The sequence below is a fragment of the Manis pentadactyla genome, chromosome 6 (genome assembly GCF_030020395.1).
Source record: "Manis pentadactyla isolate mManPen7 chromosome 6, mManPen7.hap1, whole genome shotgun sequence".
In the NCBI taxonomy this organism is placed as follows: Eukaryota; Metazoa; Chordata; class Mammalia; order Pholidota; family Manidae; genus Manis; species Manis pentadactyla.
In genome coordinates, this window is record NC_080024.1 from 149,080,404 (window position 1) to 149,087,706 (window position 7,303).

The 7,303-nt window shown below is 38.4% G+C and overlaps 1 non-coding gene across 1 annotated transcript; it reads right to left on the reverse strand.

Annotated features, from left to right (window-relative positions):
- Positions 1 to 239: 239 nt before the first annotated feature.
- Positions 240 to 347, reverse strand: LOC118907841 (U6 spliceosomal RNA). Its single transcript, XR_005022992.1, has one exon. It is a non-coding gene; the product is annotated as a U6 spliceosomal RNA (small nuclear RNA).
- Between the last annotated feature and the right edge of the window lie 6,956 nt (positions 348 to 7,303).

Consider the following 7,303-nt stretch of genomic DNA (forward strand, 5'->3'; position numbering starts at 1 on the left):
TTTTAGATACACTTTAAAATTAATGTAGAAAAAAGAGAACCAGGAGATTTGGAGCCCTCAGAGCATAGTTTGGGAAGTTCTGTAGAAGTGGCAAAAAATACTAAGGTCATGTGAATTTCAAGAAGTTGAGAAAGACTGAGATCTTGAGTGTCAAGTGAAAAACAAAATTGTGTGTCAAGTGTTATTAGATAAAATACATCAAAAGCATTTTTTTTTGCATTTCAAATATCTACTACTTAAAAAATATGGAACACTTCATGAATTTGCGTGCCATCCTTGCACAGGGGCCATGCTAAACTTCTCTGTATCCTTCCAGTTTTTACCGTATGTGCTGCCGAAGCAAGCACTCAAAAGCATTTCTGATGTTGTCAAGAGGTATTCCCATGGCATCATGGTGCTGACAGCCTGGCTGAAGTGAGCAGGATAGTAAGGAGGAATACGTCTTCCGAGGAAATCTGTTAATAGAGTGGAGAAATGGGGTGGCAGCCTGAAGGGACTGTGAAGCAAAAGGAGGGTGGCAACCAGCTGATATTAGTAAAAGAATAGAATAGACTGGACTTAGGGTGAGGTTCATCATAACTTTTGCCATCTGCAGGTATACGTACAGTGGAGGCGTTTGTGATTGACTGCTCTGTGTTAAATCACTGACTGCCACCTTGTACTTCTATTTCTGGAAAACTTAAACTTAGTAAGTTTGTAGCAGAAGAAGAGAAAATAGATGGTTTTGCAGAAACCATCCATGGAGAGATGAAGGACATCCATTATATTGTAGGGCCTTCTCTTAAAAATCAGCTCTGTATGTGGGAACATGGCTTCTGAGTTGAAGAGAAACATCCACAAAGGCTCATTTTCTTTCCCATAATTGTCATTTAACATAGTTCTGACTCAGCAGGTCTGAATTATATTGCTAAAGGAAAGGCAGATAGCAGCTCCGTAAAGCTGGAGATCTCTAACAAGATCACGTCCTCAGTCATGAACTTCCCATGTTGCGCAGTCACATGGAAGTTCCCTATTAAAATGCAGTGCACTACAGAGGCAGGCTCTTTCCCTAACAGAGGGATGGCCGCTCTCCTACTAGAGGGCTGTGCAGTCCAGCTGCGTCCAGCCTAAACCCACCCTTGGTTCTTCTCTAGCAAGTTCATAGGGTTATTATGTGCAAGAAACAATTGAAGTTACTCTACTCATCTTAAATATTTTTAAGACAATATGCTGAAAGACAATATTTTGTCCTTGAGCAAAAATTGCTCTCCCTCATGGTTGCATTTGATTCCTGACAGCCTTCTACATATCAGCTTCTGTGCCATAACTTCAATTTAAAACTTTACATGAAATCAGTTAGGCTATGTGACCTGATAAGTTAACATATCTGGTGACTTGTCACTCCAGACCCAAAATAATGCCCCAAGGGGCTCTGCACTGCCCAGATGGAGGCCTTCCCCTTTTCACATTGTGTCTTACAGGCTTTTGTGAATCCCTCAAAGTAAAGTACAAAAGTATCTTTGTTTCTCCATTTTTAATTACCACTGGAAACAACACCCACTGGCGAGAGTAGGAGATAAAAAATTCTTTTAACTACCAGCTTCTATTAATTCTCTTCTGGTGCACTCAACATAGGCAGGGGGATAAATGAAATATTACTGTACAGTTCTAGTTACTTTTGCTGCATAGAAAACATTTCAAACTCAATGAGAGAAAACAACCTTTTTTTTTTAAGAGGAAAAGACAAAAACACCTAGAGTCCCCACCACTCTAGCAAGTTTCCAATTTTTTTTTGGTTAAATTCTGGTTTCCAGCCATATGGCATTGTATTTAAAATTGCAATCCAAGTTTAAATAGTATTTTCTAACCTAATATTATATCCTAAATATTTCTGCTATTACGCAGTCTTCTTAGTGAAAAATTTAAATAGCTCTAGAGCATTTTATTAAGTTCTGTATTTTGTACCTTCAGTTCCTTTGCCTTCCCCTCAGGTCAGATTTTTGTATTATTTTCAACTGTCCATGGTCTTAAATTATGCTACTTCTGCTCTTAATATTTATTGAACCACTGTCATGGCCCACATGCACTGTGCTGGGCAGTGGGGATAAGGAGTGTGGGACACATGGTCCTGTGAGGTTGTGAGGTGGACAGACAAGAGCAGAATGAATGGTATGAAATAAATGCTATGAAGAAGTCACATCAGATTGAGAGTGAGCATATGGAGGAGGTCCATTTCACGTAGGATGGATAAGAAAAGCTTCTCTTAGAAAGCAGTAGTTAAACTGAGACCTAAAGGGAAAGCATCTAAACATGGTAAACTTTGGGAGGGAAAACTATTCCTGGTAGAGGAAAGAGGTTCCGAGGCAGGAAACAACTTGTGTGTCCATGAAACTAATACAGAAGTAGCTAGAGAGTGGCTCCAGGTGAGTTTTGAAATTCAGGGGCCAGCTTTTGCAAGGCTGTAGGGATGATGATAAGTAATCTGTTTCATTAATTGATGATAAAACATTTCACACTAAAATAATGCTTGTAAACCTTCATTGTGTGTTGATATCCCTCAGCTGTTATGATTTGATCTCCACTGTTACTACCTTGAATTTATAGACGAGGAAATGGAAGCCCGGATAGGTTAAATGATGTCTCTGATGTTCCACATCAAATCAGCATCTGGGCGAGGAATGGAGACCGATGTCTCCAGTGTGCTTTTCTCTCTTTGCCATTTTGCTGTTGTGTCTCACATGAAACTCTGGATGCTTTCTTGGTCTCTGTCCAGAAAGTTTATACTTACATTCTATGCAGTGTCCTTCCACAGCCACCTAGCTGTGTAGCTGTGTTGAAGATACCACAAGAGGGGTGGGAGGGAGAAGAGGGCTGGGCAGACCTGGCTTCATTAAAACTATGGAAGTATGACCTGGTTGTTCTTTCCAACAGCCAATGGGCAATAGAAAGCTGAGAAACCCAACAGGATTCCTAATTTGTCAACAGAACAGTGTAGCCCTGAGGAACAGCTTGGAGGGAAGAGGATTTTTTGAAATGTTCTTCCAGTTTTATTGATACATAATTGACACATAACACTATATTAAAGAAGTACAACATAATGATTGATACATATGTATATATTGTGAAATAATGGCCATAGTAAATTTAGTTAACATTTATTACCTCACATAATTACAATTTTTTTTCTTATGATGAGAAATTTTAAGATCTACTCCCTTAGCAACCTTCAAATATGCAATACAGCATTGTTAACTGTAGTCACCATTTTGTACATTACATCCCCAGAGCACCAGAACTTTTTTATCTTATAACTATAATTTTGTATCTTTTGACTACCTTCATCCATTTTACCCACTCCTACCTCCTGCCTCTGGCAACCACCAATCTATTAACTGTATCTATGAATTTATATTTTTTTCCAGACTCCACGTTTAAGTGAGATCATACAGTATTTGTCTTTCTCTGTCTGACTTACTTCACTTATCCTAATGCCCTCAAGGTCCATCATGTTGTCTCGAATGATAGGATTTCCTTCTTTTTCATGGATGAATTTGTAGATGAGGAAATAGGATGTATCCATCTACCTATTTATCTATTCACACACACACACACACACACACACACACACACACACACACACTATTTTTCTATATATAATATTTTCTTTATCCATTCACCCATCAGTGGACATTTATGTTGTTTCCATATCATGGCTATTGTAAATAATGCTGCAGTGAACATGGGAGTGCAGCTATCTCTTAGGGATAATGACTTTGTTTTCTTGTATATATATCCAGAACTGGAATTGCTGGGCCATATGGCATTTCTCCTTTTAGTTTTCCGAGGACCCTCCGTACTGTTTTCCGTAGTGTCTGTGCCACTGCACATTCCCACCAAGAGCTCACAGAGGTTCCCTGTCCTCCACATCGTCGCCAGCTTCTTGCCTCCCGTCTTTTTGATAAAAGCCATTCTAACAAGGGAGGTGATACCTCCTTGTGGTTTTGATTAACAGTTCCCTGATGATTAATTATGTTGAGTATCTTTTCATGTATCTTTTGGTAATTTGTAAGTTTTCTTTTGAAAAATGTCTATTCAGTTCTTTGCACATTCTTCAATCCTCCTTATTTTACTTTATTGTTTGCTATTGAGTTGTACGAGTTCCTTATATACTTCGAATATTAACCGCTTATCAGATATGTTTTAGAAATATTTTCTCCCATTCTGTAGGTTGTCTTTTAATTTTGTTGATGGTTTCCTTTGCTGTGCAGAAGCTTTTTAGTTTGATATAGCCCCATTTACTTATTTTTGCCTTTTTTTTTTGGTGTAAAATACAAAAAAAATCATAGCCAAGACACATGTCAAGGAGCTTACTGCTCATGTTTTCTTCTAGGAATTGTGTGATTTCAGGTCTCACATTCAAGTCATCAATTTATTTTCCATTGACTAAAGGTTGTTTGAAAATAACTTTTTAAAATTATGTTTACAGATAATTTGGATCAGGAATTCAGAATGGGCATGATGGGGAAGGCTGGGAATTACTGGAGAGCTGAAGGCTGGAATTACTCCAATCCTCACTCACTTACATATCTAATTCCTGGGGCTGGCTCTCATGTCAACATATGTGGACTGTTGGCTGTAACACTTACACATGGCCTCTCCTTGTGGTTTTTCTGTATGCTGCAGCTTGGGCTAGCTCACACCACGACAGTGAGTCCCAAGAACAAGAATTCAAAAAGAACAAGGCAGAAGCTCTACCACTTTTTTATGAACTGGCATCAGTTCACAGCATAACTTCTGCTAAGGCAAAAACTTGCTCAAAGACATGGAACATTGACTTGTTCAGCCTTGATTGGAGGAGTGTCAAAGTCCTACAACTTCACAGCGTTTGCAGAGAATGTAAAGTGGGAGAAAATCCTGCTGTCATGTGCATATTCAAAAGGTTTAACAGAAATGACAAAAACAATGCTAATTATAAATGACCTATCAAACACTTAATATATGCCTGACTCCACATTAAGTCCTTTATAACCAACGAATCATTTCATTAAATATTCATAGCTCTTCTTACATCATGCTTAGAGTCAGTAATAAAAATTTTAGGAAAAGGGGAAAGCTGTGATAGATAAATTGCTCTGGCTCAAGAGGTCCAACTGCCCACGGTAAATAATTTGCCTTTATTCACAAATTCTACACTGGTCCCATGTACACCTGCACCAAGCTCCTGGACAGGTCATGCCGTAGGAAAGGCAATGAGTTCTACTTGAAACAGGTAGCCAAAACTACTTTTGAAACCTGGAAAATTTTTACAATAAATCATGCTTCTATGACATCCTCTACTGGGAAGGTTTGACCTTGCTAAGTCCTCTAATTTCAGTATTCTTACAGCTCCAACTGAAAACTGGCCCCAGATCTCAAAAGAACTGTAGGATCCGTCCTGGCAGCAGAATCTACAGTTCATACATTGCACAAAAATCAATTCATTCTGTGCTGAAGATGGCAATACAGAGGCAAAAATTTCACACTGCCACACACACATACATGTATACTTCTAAACTGAGAATGCATGTAGGCAGGAAAATTGGAGCCTACAAATATTTCCTTCATTACCTGCAACACTTTAGGGGCTCTATCAGACTGAACTGCTCATTGGTTCTGAACTGGTTTCAGAGTTTGTGGAAACTATAAACTATAAAAAGGTTTAGATAAGGAAGTATGTTTTGAAGTTAGGCAGGTTGATGCTGGAGTACTTGTCTAGAATAACATTTGACCAGCAAGCATTCTCTTTCATTCAGATTGACCCCCACATCTGGGATGGTGGGGGGATCCTCCATTTCTGGCTCCCCAGTACTGCACTGAACATGATATAAAACTTAGGATGCTGGCTTCACGTGGGACTTCTACTTCCTTGGTAAATTATTCTTATACTCCCTAGTTAAAAAGCAGCATCATATTTTCATTGTAATCACTGCAGCTGGCCCCTCTCATTTGTTTTTCCAATAGAAGCATTTTGGAAGTAATGGAATTATTATTTGTATCACTCTTTGACATTATCACTAGATACACTTCATTACAGCATATCTTTTAATATGTATGTAACTAGATCCTACATTTTGGGTGGGTCTGGAATCCAGTACAACACCTAACACAGTGAACTCTGCTGAGTAAATATCTGTACCTTGGTGGCAACTGGTGCAAACAGCTTTCAAATGAGTCACACACTTCAGTATTCATACTTGTTTGTACTCCCCTACCATTGGGTATGGGCTGGACACCATGACCAGAACAGGATAAGATAAAAGCAATGGAATACCACTTTCAGAAGACTGTGATTTTCTTCCTGCTAGCACTCATTTTTTCACTTGTACTCTCTCTGGTTCTTCTTGTGTGGTTGCTGAGATGAAACATGCTACCAGATTCATGTGGGCAGATTTGAGAGAAACCTCTGTCCAATTGCCAAGGAAACCTGAAGCCCTCAGTCTTGCAGTCTTCAAGGACTAGAATCCTATGTGAGTCCTCTTGGAAGGGGCCTCTTCCCTAGTCTAGCCTTCAGGTGAGCTCACGGATCCAGTGAACTCCTCAACTGCAGCCTTTAATAGACCTTAAAACAGGGAACTCAGCTAAATCATGCTTGGATTCCTGACCCACAGAAATGTTTTATTTTGAGCCACCAGTTTATAGGGTAATGAATTGTGCAATAAAAAAAAAACCTAAGTAACAGTCTTGGAATCCTGTGTCCCTTAATATACCAACTAATAACATAAAGCATTAAATTTAACACATGGAATCACCTGCACTTATGACACTTATTGGTGTATTATTGTCACATTGCTGTTAAAGCATCTATGATAAACCTGAGAAGAAATGCATTTAATTCATTTTAAATGTAACCCATTTCTATATATTATTAGACCGTTAGTTAACCTTGTATGTCAGTGACCCTATATATTATTTTTACTCTAAATATTTACTGACTGTATATTTAATGTAAAGTATTTCACTTCCAGAAGGTACTTTGTCCTTTGTCTTTTTGGGTTCTTATCATATGACCAAGTTATACATCAGAATGGTTACTGGGAGTCAGTAGTCAGACTTGAAGGAGTCAGTGCTAAAGGTCAGCCACAAAAAGCAACTGAGTGTTTTTTGAGCAAGATGTACTCTAAGAGTAGTCTCTTAATTTAAGATTTTCCTAGTGTTTCTCAAATTAACCTTAAGAAAAAAAAATATACGGAGTGGTATACAGATTAGGATCTAGAGGAAAATGTTGCTAAGTGCAACAAAGGTTATTTCAGTTTAAATATTTAAGTTCAGTTCCAGAAGTTAAAAC